General features: G+C 48.6%; 1 protein-coding gene across 4 annotated transcripts in view; it reads right to left on the bottom strand.

Annotated features, from left to right (window-relative positions):
- Positions 1–15,193, bottom strand: part of SIN3A (SIN3 transcription regulator family member A) — a 55,493-nt gene extending 40,300 nt beyond the window's left edge. For 3 of the 4 annotated variants that reach the window (XM_035137582.3, XM_035137579.3, XM_035137581.3), the window contains exon 1: positions 4,574–5,074. The gene's annotated coding sequence lies outside the window, so the exon portion shown is untranslated. Of the gene's footprint in view, positions 1–4,573; positions 5,075–15,118 lie in introns of those variants that run through there. The other variant, XM_060282590.2, reaches the window with a different exon arrangement.
- Positions 15,194–16,498: the final 1,305 nt, after the last annotated feature.

The following is a 16,498-nucleotide window of genomic DNA, read 5'->3' as shown; positions in this document are numbered from 1 at the left end:
GTGGCACTGCTCTCCAATGAAAAGGGTGGAAGCCGCTACAGGGTTTGGATGTTGAAAAGGCAGAGCAAGAAAAACCAGGCTGCCACTGAGAGGGGCCAATGTGTAGTTTGCTCCTGCCATCAGTATGACATAAAATGAGTTCTAAAATTATTACTCTATGATGTGGAGCGGGCTTGGAAAGAGAAGAGAGAAACACATAATGTGATAATAACAGGAAAGGTAAGTTGTACTACACTGTGCTATGAGGAGAAAAATGAATCAGATGTAGGGCAATTAGTTTTAGCAGCAAACCCACTCCCACTTCTTGTAACTATCCTAAGTTCTATCCTAAAGCTCTAGCTGTGAAGCCCACTGGAAAGTCTAAGAATCACTCTCTCCCCTGCATACTACTGCAGAAGGTTATTGTTAAAAGGATAAAATGTCACTGTGGAATCCTTGAAGGAAGAAATCGATAATAAGCAATTCATCAGCAATTACAGTTCCTTATCCCCTCTTGGACATGACCAAAGTAAAGGCAAGAGGCAACATAACAATTTTCTATAACCATTTCACTCATTTATAACTGTGGAATGCACCTTGGTTTTCAAACATCTCCATTGCTGAACATTTCGGTTTTCGAATGCCATAAACCCAGAAGTAAATGCTTTCGAACACGCCTCGAAAGTTGAACTTGTCACGCAGCTTCCGCTGAGTATAAGATCCTGAGGCCTAGCTGTCAGCTATTGAGTTTTCGGTTTTTGAACGTTTCAGAACTTGAAAGGTCTTCTGGAATGGATTGTGTTCGAAAACTGAGTACCAGTACTGCTATACTGAAGTAAAATTTGAAATTTTTAAATTTAAAAAATGTAAAAATTTAATTTAATTTTAAAAAATCTAATTACTTTTAAGTAGACAAGACCAACTTATGTAGGCTGTGGGTCCCAATGCATTTTAGAACACAGTTTTTCCAAATAGTGTGGTACCTTGGTTTAAGAACACTTAGTTAATGAACAACTTGGATTAAGAACGCTGAAAACCTGGAAGCGGGTGTTTTGGTTTGTGAACTTTGCCTTGGAATAAGAACATGTTTTGCTTCCTGTTGAGTGTGTTCCATTTGTAAATTGAGTCTCCCGCTGCTATGGAAAAGCACGCCCTGGTTTAAGAACGCTTTGGTTTAAGAACGGACTTCCACAATGGATTAAGTTCGTAAACCAAGGTACCACTGTAATAATTTTTTTAAAATGAAGTGAATTTTCAGAGATACAGAAGTCCCCAGCTTCACAGCTGCCCTCTACAAGTTGATGACAGGATGGGGGGCACGAAGCTAGCATGCTCATTCCCATCAGTCTCCCTTGGGTGATTAACTGACTAGGCAATAGGCTGCCTGAATAGGGCTATTGAGAATGAATAGCTTCAGATTTCTGCATGATAAACTCACAAGTACATATGGTAATACCTCATGTTACATCCCCTTCAGGATGCGTCTTTTCGGGATATGGATGCTCCGAACCTGGAAGTCCCGGAATTACATCACGCGCCTGCGCAGATGCAGCGCTTCAGGAGGTGGTCTTTTCAGGTTGCAAACGGGCATCCGGAACGTATCCCGTTCGCAACCAGAGGTACCACTGTATTCAGAGGTCTAAATCCAAGCCTTTTGCACTAGGAGTCACCAACTTTGTTTATAAAGCACAGACCCTGTTATATTAATGCAGCTGCACTGTAGTACTTTTACAATCAATATCACTCATAGCAACAAACCAATCTAGATTTCATTAATGCAGGCATGAGATTTACAAATCTACAATTTACAGGCATGAAATTTACAATCAGAAGCATCAACATACAGTAAGAATTTTATATCCCGTTTCCAATAAAACTATGTTTGTTTGTTTTTTGAGATATTGTAACACACCATTTTGTAAACTGTATCATTTATGTAACCAATCACATAAGGGCCAGTAGTAATTTCACATGCTCCCTGATCTGAACCTCCTATAACATCACTCCCCCCCCCTTTTTTAATTAAAAAGTCCTGCTTTGTAAGTGGTTTATAAGCCCACTCAAGCATGGAAGTGAAGTAAACATAAAATATGGCTATGCAGAACTTATGTCAACATGAAAATGCTATTCTATGCCCAACAATCCTATATGTGCCTACAGTACTCAGAAGGCCAACTGAGCTCAGTGAAGCTTCCTCCTAGCAGATTACTCCCAGCTAGTGTGGTGGAGTTGTCAGAATGTAGGACAGGACCGAATACAGTCATACCTCAGTTTAAGTACGCCTCGGTTTGAGTATTTTCAGTTGTAGAGCCAGTTTCAAACCCCAATTCAGCTGTAAAGTTCAAGGTGACTATAGACTTGTCGTTTTCACTCAGCCTAACTTACCTCATAGGGACGTTCTGAAGGAAAGACAAGGGAAACTGTATGCTAAATTGAGCTCCTTGAAGAAGGAAGGATGCAATTGTAATAAAATGAATGAGTATAGAATTGCATCTTTACTAGAGAATAGGTCCTACTGAACACATGTAGATTTGAGTTGAGAAGTTTAATACCCTGACCCTATGCCGACCTATCCCTCCATCCCCCGCAAAACCAAATGACAAAAAACTGATGACAAAATGCTTTTGGCAGGGATGGAGAACCTGTGGCCATCCAGATGTTGCACTGCAACTCCTATTAGCCTCAGCTGGCCTGGTCAAGAACACCTAGAGATCCACAGGTTCTCCATCCCTGTAAAAGAAGCACAAAACCACTCTGCCCTGAAACCAGAGCATAGAATATGATGGAACCTTTAAGAGGACTAGTATGATCTATAACTGCACTTTAGGTGGAGAGACATGGTTGTATCCATGACAGTAAAAAACTGAATGAATTAAATTCAATAACATTGCACACAACATGTAATACATATACATAACGTTTGAAGAAATCTAGAAACTTTATTTTTTCAAAGGGAAAAACAGTCACTTTTTTAAACAGTCACCTTTTAATAGTTATGTATTATTTATAACCAACTCTTCTAGATATCCAATTGCATTCCTAAAATAGAGGAAAATGACTGCCAGCTAGCTGCCCTCTAAATTCCACAACACAAACACCATTATTTTTAAACAGCCACTCTTAAAAATTGCACACTGAATATTTCTATTTAAAGAGCATATTTAATGGCAGTGAACCCCATTTAAGCACAGCCCAGTGTCTGGAAAAGCAAAGTGTGCTGCCTCTGTTCACACACGGAGCATCTGAGGACAAAAGGCATCAGTGTAAGAACTGAGTGATTAAGGAAGGATTCAAAGTGATTGGTTGCAGTGCAAGTAGTGGCATTACAAGGGGCCTCCAGGGTCTCCGTCACCATCCGCTCTTCTGGCAACAGCCCAACTTCACCCTGATGACCTCCGATAAGGTCCTTTAGGGGGCTTTTATGACTGCCATAGCTCTCGCCTGGAAAGCCATGAGGCCATGATGCCCAAGCAGCTACTACTTCCTGCAGCTGCTTCTCAGGCATGTGGAATGAAAGGGTGGCCGTTCCTGCACTCGCTAGCTGCTAGCCAGGTTTTTTTACCAGCCACATGTTGAAGAGCTTTGTGCCCGCACTGACAAGAAAAAGTAAATACTGTACATCCATTCATTTAGCCACACTTCCTCATCCACTCAAGCTTTCCCTGCCTTCCTAGCATTGGAGCTGAAGAGAAAGTGAGCCAACAGGATCGCAACATTCCCATTCGTGGGATGTTCTCCCCAGGGAGGTTCGTCTGGCACCTTCATTATACTTAGATGAAAAAGTTCCTCTTCAAAAAGGCCTTTGGCTGGCTAACATCCTTTTAAATGTGCTTGCAGAAAGGGAGGGGGGATTATTGTTTTGTTCTGTTCTATTTCTTAAGCATTTTGTGTTTTTATCTACCCGAGATCTACGGATGAAGGGCGGTATACAAATTTAATAAATGATAATGATAATAACAATAAAGTCCAAGTAATCGGGGCTAGGCTTGCACCACAGGCAGCTCTTCGTCGTGAAAGTGAAGCAGAATTCCAGGATGAGTGATAATTTTTTGATTTCATTTTATTTTTTAAGGACCGCCACCCGCAGGAGGGACCGCACCATCCAGGACGAAACTACCGAGGGGGGAAGGGGAACAGAGGCGGCACCGGTGGCCGCGGAAGCGCTACCGAAGAGAGAGGGGGGGGGAGGCCCCGCCCACCCGGCGGCGCCCCTCGCCCTCTTCCCCGTCCTCTCCGAGGGGGCGGAGCCACAGTGCATCGTGAATAAGCGGGGTGGGGGGATTTAAGAGAGCCGGCCGGAGAAGGGGAAACATGGGGCGGGGCCAAGCAGCCAGAACCGCTTAGGATTGGCAGCGCGGGAACAAGAAGAGGGGCCGCCGCCGCCGCCTTAGTGCCGACGACCGAACGAATCGCTTCCACTCCCTCCATCCTCCCTCCCTCTCCCGCTTTCAACGGATGGCGCGCGCGACACAGGCGCGAAGCCACGCCCCCTCCACACACTGCGCGCGCACCACGCTCCCGTTCGTTCGCCCGCCCGCCCGCCACGGATCTTGTCAGCGCGCGTGCGCGCGCGCCGCTCGCGCCTTCTGCTCACCTCAGCGCCGCCGCTGCCTCGTACTTGCCGTCCTCCTCTCGCTCCCCGCCGTCCTCTTCTGCCGCTGCCGCTTTCTCCTCAGGCAGCGGGGCTGAGAGCTTCGTCAGGAGCCGAAGGCCAAGCCAGGCCTCCGTCTACCCGCCCTGCGTCCCCCACACACCAAGCAGGGCGGCAAGGGAGCTCGCGGCGGGGCCGCCGCTCGAAGGGAAGCGGGGGAAGGGAAGGGAAGGCAGCAGCGAGGGAGCAGGTTGCCCAGATCAACCGCCTCAGGACGGCCGCCGCCGCCGCCGAGCACTGCCCGCTTCTCTGTTCCTTGGGAAATCCCGCCTCTCCCCTGCCCGCGGGGAGGCCTCCCGCACGGCCATTGGGCGCCGCTGACGCCGCTCGGTCTCTCCGCCAATTGCCGCGCGGCGCTGGCCAGCTTCCGCTGCCTCGATTGGACGACGGCTCCCAGGAAGGGGATGCGAAAGGAGAGTTGTAGGAGGAAGGGGGAGAAGGCTTTATAAAATAAAAAAAAATCCGTATCGGAATCAAAGGCCCGCCCTTCCCGTTCGCCCATTGGATGGTGAAGCACGGCCCCAGGCCAGCTTGTGGCCGAGGAAGCCGTCGCTCGAGGAGGCGGAGGCAGGCCCCGCCCACTTCGGTGGCTGGAGGAGCCCTTTTGTGGAATGTTTACATCGCAGCTCGTGGCGGCCAAAGCGGCGCAGCGGCCTCGGCAAAGGACGGCCGGGAGGGAGGGACCCGTGGGGCGGCCAGGCGCGCGCGGGGACCCGGCCGAGAACGCGGCGCGCCTACAAACGCGGCGCGGGTAACACGCCGCAGCCAGGCGCGCTTCGAGGACCCCCAGCTGACGACGCCGCCGCGCGCCAGACAAACTCACGGGAGCAACGCAAGAGCGCGCGCTCCCGGGACGAAGACCGCGGAAGCCGGGCATGCGGGGGCAACAGGTTTCCAGAGCTACCATACGGCCGCTAAGTTGAAATTCTCCCCCAAAACATTCGCCGGGAGTAATTTCTGAAAATACTGGAGCGCAGAAGGTCCGACAGCTTGGGCTTAGGAAAAACATTTTAAAATTGCTACCGAGATCTGACCTGGACAACAAACGTCTGCATCGCGTAACGCGCTAATACGCGTTTAACAAGTCCCCCTTGTCTTTACGGGGATTTCCAAAGGATTGCTAGCATTGAAGTTTCTAGCCTCTGACAATAAACTGTTGCAATCCTATGCATTCTTACCTCCGAATAATCCCTGCTCTGTTCAGTGGTCCTTACTTCCAAGGAAACATGTATAGACTTGTACCTCCTATTTAAGTCAGTCACAGAATTTAAACTTCACACAGTTTGATACCCTGAGAATACTCAATTAGATATCCTGACTGTTTTCATTGTCACAGGCAACCAACCCCAGAAAATACTGAATTCTTAAAAGCATTCAGGACCCCCTGCCAGCATCATGAGAGCCAATACCCAAAGAATTATCCCAAACAAAGTACTGTACACACAAGACCATTTGAACACAGCAAACTACAGTGTTACATAGAAATTCAGTCCACACAATGATCACTATAAATCTGCAGTCCAAAAACAAAAACTACTTTGCTTGCTATCTGTCCTCTTTTTAATATATACACTGGGGAATCACATTTTTAAGCAAAAGGAGAGCCCAGCCATTCAAACAACGCTAAATACATTTTTAAAATGTGTGTAGTTAGCTTGCAAATGCTCTCCCCCACCCCCAAACTTTAATGCTGGTGCATCATCACACAAGAGATTTATGTACACAATGATTGGTTTGGGAAATTGCAGTCCTAGAAAACTCCTTTGCTCTTGCATCAGCTTTGCTTTTTCCCGGAGGTAAGACACCTGCCCAGCCTAAACCTACATTCATGTACACTCACACCTGAACATCCAGTTTAAAGGGTAGCAACACAACCTGGCTCTCCAAGTCTTTTTTTTTTAAATATATTTTTATTAATTTTCCAATTAAAACCAATTATATCACATTCGTTATTTCAAATTATACACATATATATCAATCAAACCGAATATTATGCCAAATCATCTAAAAAATTTTTTTGGGTTCCCATGCTTCAAGAAATTGGGAATTCCTCGCAACTGTCCACTGCCGTCTTTTTTCTAAAGTTCAAATCGTCTCTCCAAGTTCATAATAATCCGAATCTTTCCCTTATAATCACATAGATGTTTTCCACTTTCAACCGATTGTTTCCCAGCTGCTGAGATAAATATCAAACAAGGTTTCACAAATGTTCTTTCTCCTGTGTGGGTTAATCAGTCCAGCCTCCCCATAAATCTTCTTGGTCTGGAGCTCCCTGTTGCGTCAACACGAAGCAGCGCCATCTTAAAAAAACTCAAAACACTTTCGTTTTCTCTCATATAAAATTTACAGCTTTTCCAGGCAGAAGACCCAAACATCAAACCATAGACTCTTGGTAAATTAATGGATCTCCTTGCCCTATAGCTGAACTTAGCTTCAGGTCACTGCTCCAATTCAAAGTGCGTCACAGCTCATAAATCCTCCGAACGCGTCCAGGACTCCTTCCGTCCAACTAGAGGGGGGCTTTTCTCGTCGGCAACTCCACATCTTTAAAAAATATGCTCAGTAACAACAGTTTATAAAGTTCAACTCACACAGTCTTTTGCTTCTCTTTCACTCCAAACAAACCAGGACATCGCGTCTGGGAAGGTACGAAGTAACTCATATGAAGAAAAATAAAAAAGGACTCACTTCCCTTATCGCTCCGTCCCCATCAATCCTTCTTTCAGATGAAATACAGCCTTTGACTCCTCTCTCTCAGCAGCATAAATTTCTCAGCAGTAAACAGCGCTTCTTCCCCTCCTTCTGAAGTATGTCCATAGATTTAAGCCTAATTATCTTCTTTAACCATGGAAATCCCCGCCATGCAGATTAGCGTCCGGGAGTCCTGGCCCTCGTAAGTGCTCAGCCCAAGCTCCCCCCACTCCAAAAACAGTCGGAGTGGGTCTGGGGGCATCGCGGGCCAGCGGCCCCTCTCCGTAACCCCCGGAGAGGGTAGGGGGTTGCCATTTACTCCCCTAGCAACCGCCAAATTCCTTACGAAGGTCAGAGAGATGGAAAACAGGTCCGCCATTCCTGCCGGCGGAAACCGGAACTCTCAACCTGGCTCTCCAAGTCAATGATGTATGTCTTGAGCTGCACTTCTGATAAAATGAAATGCAACATAGAATCATAGAATTGTAGAGTTGGATATATCCACGAGGGTCATCTAGTCCAGCCCTCTGCAATGCAGGAATCTTTTTGTCCAATGTGGGGCTCAAACCCACAAGCCTGAGAGTAAGAGTCTCATGCTCTACCGGCTGAGCTATCCAGGCTCAGACCTGTAGGAGTCCATTTCAAACCCTCAGGTGGCATGGGTTTATAGACTTCTTTGGTATCAAAAACAACTTCCAAAATGGCTAAATTCTGTAAAGTACAGAGTTTATCTATCTGTGTATGTATTATTTATTACATTTATATACCACCTTTTACTTCCAATGAGTTCAAGATGGTGTATGAAGTTTGTAACCACTGCATTAAACCAATGATTTTCCAGCGAGGAACTTCTTAGAAGAGGGCATAATGTTTCTGATGCTCCCACTGAGGTGAAAATATACGTACTCAGAACTGTGTGTGAGTGAAAGTATCAAAAGACGGGGCTCAACATGTGTGTTTCTCTACACAAGTGTAGTAAAATGCACACAGACCATCAGTCACTGGTACAATGAACATTCTCTCCTGCTGTGTGGGTCTGGTTCCATGTCTTAATGCATCTTGCCTATTTATTTTATGTAGACATATAATGTATACAGATGTATACAGATTGTGAAGCTGAGGCTCCAATACTTTGGCCACCTCATGAGAAGAGAGGAATCCTTGGAAAAGACCTTGATGTTGGGAAAGATGGAGGGCACTAGGAGAAGGGGACGACAGAGGACGAGATGGTTGGACAGTGTTCTCGAAGCTACGAACATGAGTTTGACCAAACTGCGGGAGGCAGTGCAAGACAGGAGTGCCTGGCGTGCTATGGTCCATGGGGGTCACGAAGAGTCGGACACGACTAAACAACAACATACACACTACAGATGCAAAAGAAAACAGCCCATCTGCATTATGCAAAGCTGTCTTGGAATGGCAGAATCCACAGAGCCACGGGAAGAAATGGAATCAAGCAGCTTACTACATTCGTAAGTCAAACAGACTTCCGGAATGGATTCCGTTCGAGAACCAAGGTACAGCTGTAATGGAATGGAGTTTCCTGAGAGAAGGCATGGTGGACTCTCCTTCCTTGGAGGTTTGTAAGCAGAAGTTGAATGGCCATCTGTCATAGATGTTTTCGCTGAGATTCCTGCATTGCAGGAGATTGGACTAGATGACCCTTGGGTTCCCAACTCTGCAATTCTAGGATTCCACCCAGCTGTCACCAGTAGTTATAGATTAAACTCACCGACTTCTTCCAACAATGATATCTGGGCCAGATCAAAGGGAAGGAAGGTGACACTCTCCGTTTATACCCAAATTCATTACAGCATATATGAGAGGAGGCTGCTTCTTGGATTTCAGATCCACTATTTGGGAGCATGATTTTATCCTGGAAGCAGCAAACACAAGCATTGCCTAAGAAGCTCCAAAGTGGCACATTATCACCCAACAAATCCAGTAATTCTCAGATGCTCAGAGCATTGCTTGTCCACACATTTCCCACATGGGCAAAGCTACCATACTAGCAATTAAGCCGCTTCCATCACCAGGAACGCCTCCGAATTGCAGCTACTGCACAGCAGACGTTCACATTAGCCTGACTCTTAAAAGAAGAAGAAGAAGAGGTAAAAATAAATCAGCCAACATGACTGGGCTTGAATTAATAGAAACTCTGTCCCTCAGGAAGAGGGCGCCTAAGCTAAATATGGGGGAATAATTATATTCACTTAGCTGGAGATCTCTAGGATTTGATTCAATGTGATGGCTTTAAAAAGGTAGAGAAAAGTGGATTAATTCATGGAGAACCAAGTCTGCCAACAGTGATTGGCCACATTAGCTACATAAAACCTCCACATCTAAAAGCACCTGTGAGTATCTGCTCCTGAGGAGGACTACTGCCTTCATGCCCTTCTCATAAACATCTGACAGAAAAAGCAGACCGGCCCATGGTTCGAAATTAGCCAGGCGCATTTTGCACCTGGCTTTCAACCACTTGCAACCAAGTGAAGGTGCCTGGGTGCCAGGATGGCGCCTGTCATCTTAGCCATCTAGGGATCATTGGCTCTGGACTGTTTTCACACACTAACACCCCATTTTGTAGAATTCCATTTTATCTGCAAAATCAGAATGAATTTCTGGAATCAAAATGCTTTTTCTGTCCTGCCTGAACAGGTCAGATAGGCCAATATATATGCGGACTGTCCCTCGATCAAGTGACTTTTCTTCTTTAAGTTCTCCAAGCTCAAGGTTGTCATCTGAACTAGCCAGATGGTTAACTGAGAATCATAGCCAGTCCATCATATGAAAAATAGGACTTTAGAGCCATCTTGCCCCCAAAATGGCAACTAGACATTCCGTTTTGGCGACCACAACCTTAGTTTAAGACAGTGGTTTTTCAACAAGTGTGCCATGGCACCCTGAGGTGCCTTGAAGCACAGTCAAAGGTGCTGTGGGCAACACTGCCCTCTGTCCCTCTTTCCTTCCTTCCCTCCTCTGATGCTCTTTCATGTCTCTTTCACCTACACACTTTGGAAAGCTCTGCTCCAGACAGGAAACCTGCATCCAAATCCTTACACAACCATGAAGTTGACTGGGTGCTACCTCAACGGCATCATCGCACATCAGCTACGAAGGTAGGGAAGACACAGATGAAATAAATATTGTCCCACCGAAGCTTGTTTTGTTCTCCTAAGTAACTTTTGCCCAAAGCTCTTGATGTTTTGTTTCCTGCCTGCACCGTACCCAGGGGAGAAGAATGTGTTCTGGCACCCCAACACCACTAAGAGGAAAAGGAGATCCTTCAAAATTTTGCAGGCAGCAAAAGAAAAATGCTGAAGTCTAAAAGAAAGAAAGGGTTACGTATGATTGTCAAAGACCAGTGGAGCAGGAGTAAAAACCACTTCCTGTTGAGATCAAGGAGTTAAAAAGCAACTTGAAACCTATCACTTGAACTTAACAGGGTTGGATTTGACTCCTCATAAAACAGTCCTCTGCTTTGATTTACAGACTGAACTCCAGGAGAATCTATTGTCCCCAACGACTAGAAAAGATTGCTTTGAAAAACAGAAGACACGCCCTGCTGGATCAGGCCAAAGGCCCATCCCGTCCAGCATCTTGTCCTCCTTGCAAAAGCCACCCAGATGCCCATCAGGGGAAGCCCACCAAAAGGGGATGAGGAGCACTCTAGCACTCTGCTCACCTGTAAATCCAGGTAACTGACATTCAGGAGATGCAGTCTCCAACAGGGGAGGCAGCAACAGTCATTGTGGCTACTAGCTACTGAGAGCCTGCTCTTCCCCGAGTTTGTTTAAACCCCTTCCCTTTGCAAAGCCTCCATCCAAGTTGGTGGCCACAACCCCCTTACTCAGCCACAAAGCTCCCTGGGTGAACTTGGGCCAGTCACCTTCTCTTAGCCTAACCTTCCTCACAAGGTATCTGAAGAAGTGTGCATGCACACGAAAGCTCATACCAATGACAAACTTAGTTGGTCTCTAAGGTGCTACTGGAAGGGGGGCAGGAATTATTTTGCTTCCTCACAAGGTTGTTGTATGGATCAAATGAGGAAGATAACCATATATAACCACTGAAGCTCATCGGAAGATAAAGGTGGCATATAAATGCAGTACAGCACATAAATAAACAAAGTGTGCTGTGTGAAAATGTCCTCTGTCTATCCTGAATCCTCCAACATTTGGCTTCATGGGACAACCCCACTGGGTTCCACTTTCTCCATAAGATGCATAATTTCATATACAGTCATGCCTCAGCTCCTTGGGAGACAAACGTTCCGGCTCCCCAATTATCGAAAACCAGAAGTGAGTGTTCCGGCTTTCAAATGTTCTTTTGGAAGCCGAACATCTGATGGGGCTTCTGGAGTTTCCAATTGGCTGCAGGAGCTTCCTGCAGCCAATCAGAAGCTGCGCTTTGGAAGTTGAACATTTTGGAAGTCAAACAGACTTCTGGAATGGATTCTGTTTGACTTCTGAGGTACGACTGTACCTCTATAATATGCTCCCTAATACTCACCTTCCCCCACAAACCCCCAAATGTTATCTGCCAGGCTTAGGTTGTTGTTGCTTTAAAGCAGCCTTAGGGGTGAAGACATGCCTTACCTAGGAGCAAAGGATGACAGAGACACATCAAGTGCCTTCTCAGGTGTCCCGGGGCTGGTGAGGAAGCACAGGGGCAGGCAGGACAAACACGGAGGGGGAAATGAAGAACGGCCACAGCATTCAAAGGTATTTGGCATTCAAGTCATGATGGAAGAAGGGAACAGAGCAACTAGCAAAGCTGCCTTACATTAAGTCAGACTGTGGGCCCACCAAGCTCAGTGGCTCCTCAAGGATCTCTCCCTGGCCTTCCAGCAGATGCCAAGGATGGGACCTGGGCCCTTCTGCATGCAAATCAACTGTTCTCTCCAGGAACAACGTGCCCCCAAGACACGCAGGCACAAGCTACAATCCTGGCTCTTCAAAAGCCTCCACCCTTTTTTCTTGTACAAGGAGGAAGATGGGTCCTAGCCCTCCCTGAGGTTCTGCACAAGGCAGGGTGGAGAGCTGAGCTTTGTTGCAGCTCTTGCAGGAAGGTAGCAGAGAGTCCCAGATTCCTCTTCTGAAAGGAAAAAGCATAAGAGCTCCGCTCCATCCCACCACAAGTCCACCCATCCCTGAGCATCCCACAAGCTTTCTCCATGGCCTCTGGGGTTCCTATAACTGCCCTGAACCTGGAGGCTCCCTATCTTTCCGACAGTCAATAGTGAATCTTCCATGGCTCTATCTAACCCCCACCCATACCATTTCTACTCCAATGGGCAAAGAGAGACACTATTTGAGCCAATGGTAGCAGAACTGATGGCAAGAGAAACTGACTCTGCTTCTACCTAGCCTTCCCCAACCTGGCGCCCTCCAAATGCTCTGAACTATAACTCCCACATGATTCCATCTGGAGGGTGCCAGGTTGAGGAAGGCTGAAGAACCTGCAATTCAACAGGTCGGATGTTCCCTTTCTGTTTTCTAGAGCAGGGGTGGCCAACTCCCAAGAGACTGCGATCTACTCACAGAGTTAAAAACTGGCAGTGATCTACCCCCTTTGGGGGGGGGTTCAGGTCAAAGATGTTGAGCTTTTTTTGGAAGGAGGAAGGTCCATTTTGGGGAGGTTTGGGTCAAAGTTGTTGAGTTTTTTCAGGGAGGAGGTAAAATGTTGAGCTTGTTTTTTTAGGGGAGCCACAGTTGTTCAGCTTCTTTGTGCTGAGCCAATGATCTACCAGAGATCTACCGCAGACATCCAGTGATCTACTGGTAGATCATGATCTACCTGTTGGACATGCCTGTTCTAGAGGCACAAGAGCAGCGCTGCACCGGACGCCGGTTAGCCAGATTCCTCTGCAGATATACTGCTTCTGCACATGGAGGACTCAACGCCCTTTAGAGCACCGACCCTTCGTGGAACTCAAGCCTGCCGAAATGTCACGAGGGAGGTGGAGGGAACACGATCCCTGGGGGCCGGCTCCTTAGATCGCTCTTATTATACTCCTCCCCTGCAACCGAATTTAAGTTTCGCTTCCGGGATGCTTTCAAACAGCCGTCCGCCCCCCTCCCGCGCGCCGCGAACACGCCCCTCCTCTCCGCCCCATCCATAATAGGGAAAGAGGCGGAGCCCGTTTTCCCGCCTTGCCCAATCCGCTTCAAGGAGAAAGACGCCCTCCCCCGCCTCTCCCCTCTGGAATTACAGTCACATTCTTGACCAACGGCACAATCCGAATTTCGGCGGCGCCTCCCCCGCCCTGGAAGCTCTGCCCTCTTCTCCACGCAGGAGGGGGCCATCCCGACGAGAGCCTGGCCCGCGGGGAGGGAAAGAGCGCGGCGCCCCGCCTCCAAATTCATGCACTTCAGGAGGGAAGCTGCGCCGTAAACAACGGAGGCCGCCATCACTCTTCCTGCGCGCTGCTGCGGGAGCCGAGCCCCGCGAAACGCAGGGAGGGGCGTCTACTCCCGAGCAAACGTCGAAGAAAAGGACCGGACCGCACGAGGGGAGGGGGCGAGGGGAAACCCTCCGAATGTGCCTTCTCCTCCCCTTCGTGCCAAGAAGCCGCGCGTGCAGCCCGCCCGCTTCTCTTCCCCTTGCATTGGTTGTTTTCCCACCACCCCGTTCACACTTACACCCAAAAAGGAGCCAAGCCCCGCCTATGATTTAAGAGGTTTTTTTTTAAAAAAAGGAGATCCCATCTGCAATCGCACGCCAGCCAGGTTTTTGTGGGAGGTTTTACGCCTCCTCCCGTTGTGGAAAAATCGGGACGCCACGTTAAAGAGACCCTTCCCACACCCACGTGGGAACGGAAGAGTTAGTGCGAGGGCGGACGCCGGATCTGGCAAGAGAGCCACCCAGAAGCTGCTCGTGTTTTGCCCTCCTCTCGCCAGCCGTACGAGGAAGCGGGCGGAGACTAAATGCCACAACTCCACGTTCGTTCAAAGGAGGGGGCCCGCAAGGCAGCCGCAAGAAGCGGGCGGAGGTCGGGTGGCCGCGACCCGCGCAGCGTCCCAGGGCGAGCGCGGCGCGCCATCCCGGCACAGGCGGCAGCGGAAGTTCCCCGGTGGAACGTTCGCCCGCCAATCAGCGATTCGGCGATCGAGGATGGAACGCGGCGGAAAACGAAATCGGAAGCGAGACTTCCCCGCGGAGGGGTGGAGGGAGGAGCCGCCGCGGATCCCCAGACACGCGACACACACACGCGATTCGGCCACAGAATGACGCTACCCGGCTAGTAACAGCCGGCCTCCCGCCCCGCCAGGAAAAGGGGCGGAGGGAGCAGCGTCGACGCTCCTGGCCCCCCGGGGGGGGGGGAGAGGAAGACAACATCCGGCCTGGAGCCGGTGTGCGGTGGGTTTCCAGCTCTCCCCGCTGCGCTGGAGGGCAGCGGCCACGGCCGGCCCGAGGCCAGAAGCGGACGCTGCAAGCCCGCCAATTGCCCCTCTGCCCCCCCGGCAGCGCTTTTGCTTCGGAGAAAAGGGGGGCGCCGAGAGGCGGAGGGTCCCCTCGCTCCTCCCTCCTTCCCTCGGCTGCTTTGGGACAGAGCGGGATCAACAACCAGGCAGGCGAGCCAAGCCTCCGGGGATCTCCTCTTCCCTTGCGCGAATGGCCCGGGGCGCCCCTTTCCCTCGCGCCCTCCCCATTTTAACTGCCCGGTTCCTTTCCCGTCTTTCTTAGCAGCCCACTCCCCCCCCCGCCAACAAAGACGTTCTAAACTTGTGCGACCCCCTCTTTTTTAAAAAGGCACAATATGGGGGGACTCAGTTGAAAGCAGCTGTTACATACCCTCAAAACCCGGACGAGGAATCCTGAATGGGTGGGAACGCCCCCCGAAGCGGATTGGCTGCTGGCGGAAGAATCACTGTGGTTGGGGCGGGGACTGACCCTACACTGTTAAGCCACGCCCCTTCCCCCACCTCTTCCTTTCCCTCCCGGAGCGCCCGGGCTTTGCACGGAAAGTCGATTTCCGGCCGAGTGATTCGATCGTCTGAAAAAGGGAGGAGCGGCCTTAGGAACTCCGGGAGGACCCTGTTGCTTCAGAATCGCTTTTCCGCCTGCCTAGCTCGGGAGAAATCACTGCAGATCTACCTGTTACAAGGGCATAAACTTGGGCTCCCTGCGATAGATTATGGGCTGAGAACGTAAGCAGAGGATCTGCTGGATCCGGCCAGGGGCCCATCCGGTTCTGCATCCTCTTCTCAGTGGCCAACCCCGTGGGAAACCCACAAGCAGGATCCAAGCTCGAGCCCCCTCCCGTCCTGTGGCTCCCAGCAAGTGGTACTCCGACGCAGCGGAACCAGGGTTGGTGGGCGCCAACAGCCTCTTCCGCCATGAAGTGTCCAATCCTCTTTTAAAGCCATCCAAGTTGGGGGCCACCACTGCCTCCTGGAGGAGCAAGTTGCCTAGTTTGTCTATGTGTTGGTGGGGAAATACTGATATATCATGATGTCTGAATCATATGTTCCTATGAAATAAGAATGGAGCTATGTAGAGGCATTGGGCTGGCTTCACGGTTTTCCCTACATCATGATTTTTGCATAGCACACACACAGACACACACCATGAGTCACAATTTTATTGCCAGCTCAAAAATTATGAAACTAATATTACAATATAGACTTTGAACCAGTTTTGGACAATAGATCGCCCAGCCCTAACACGCACTATTATTTTATCACTATTAATTAAATTTGTCTAGCGCCCTAGACCTACCGGTCTCAGGGCTGTTCACACTCATAACAAATAAGAAAGGTCCCCAAAATACTGGCAGACTCTAGAAATGTTTCAGCACAGATTAGCATCTTTACCAGAACCCATATCTGAAAATGAACAATAAAATTAGTTCAAACAATTGTTTTACTAACTAAGCAAATAAAGGCATATATTTTCATTGAAAAATGGATCAATGCAGTTCAAAGCATTGCGGGGTTGGGCGTGGGATTGGGGTGTTAGTCATGTGCACAGCTAGAAATGTGCACAGCTTTAATTTAACATTTGTGTTTATGTCCAAAAACAATTCTTCCAAATTAACCCGCTGAAAGAAAGGTTGATTTTTATGTAAGCATCTATACCTGAACAGTACAGTCTAAAACCTCTTTAATTACTTATTAATTGTTGCACCCAAAATACTTCAATATACAGCAACCATACTCAAATTGTCAAAAT

The sequence above is a fragment of the Zootoca vivipara genome, chromosome 13 (genome assembly GCF_965207765.1).
Source record: "Zootoca vivipara chromosome 13, rZooViv2.hap1.1, whole genome shotgun sequence".
Taxonomy (NCBI): Eukaryota; Metazoa; Chordata; class Lepidosauria; order Squamata; family Lacertidae; genus Zootoca; species Zootoca vivipara.
This window is presented reverse-complemented; position numbering and strand designations above follow the sequence as displayed.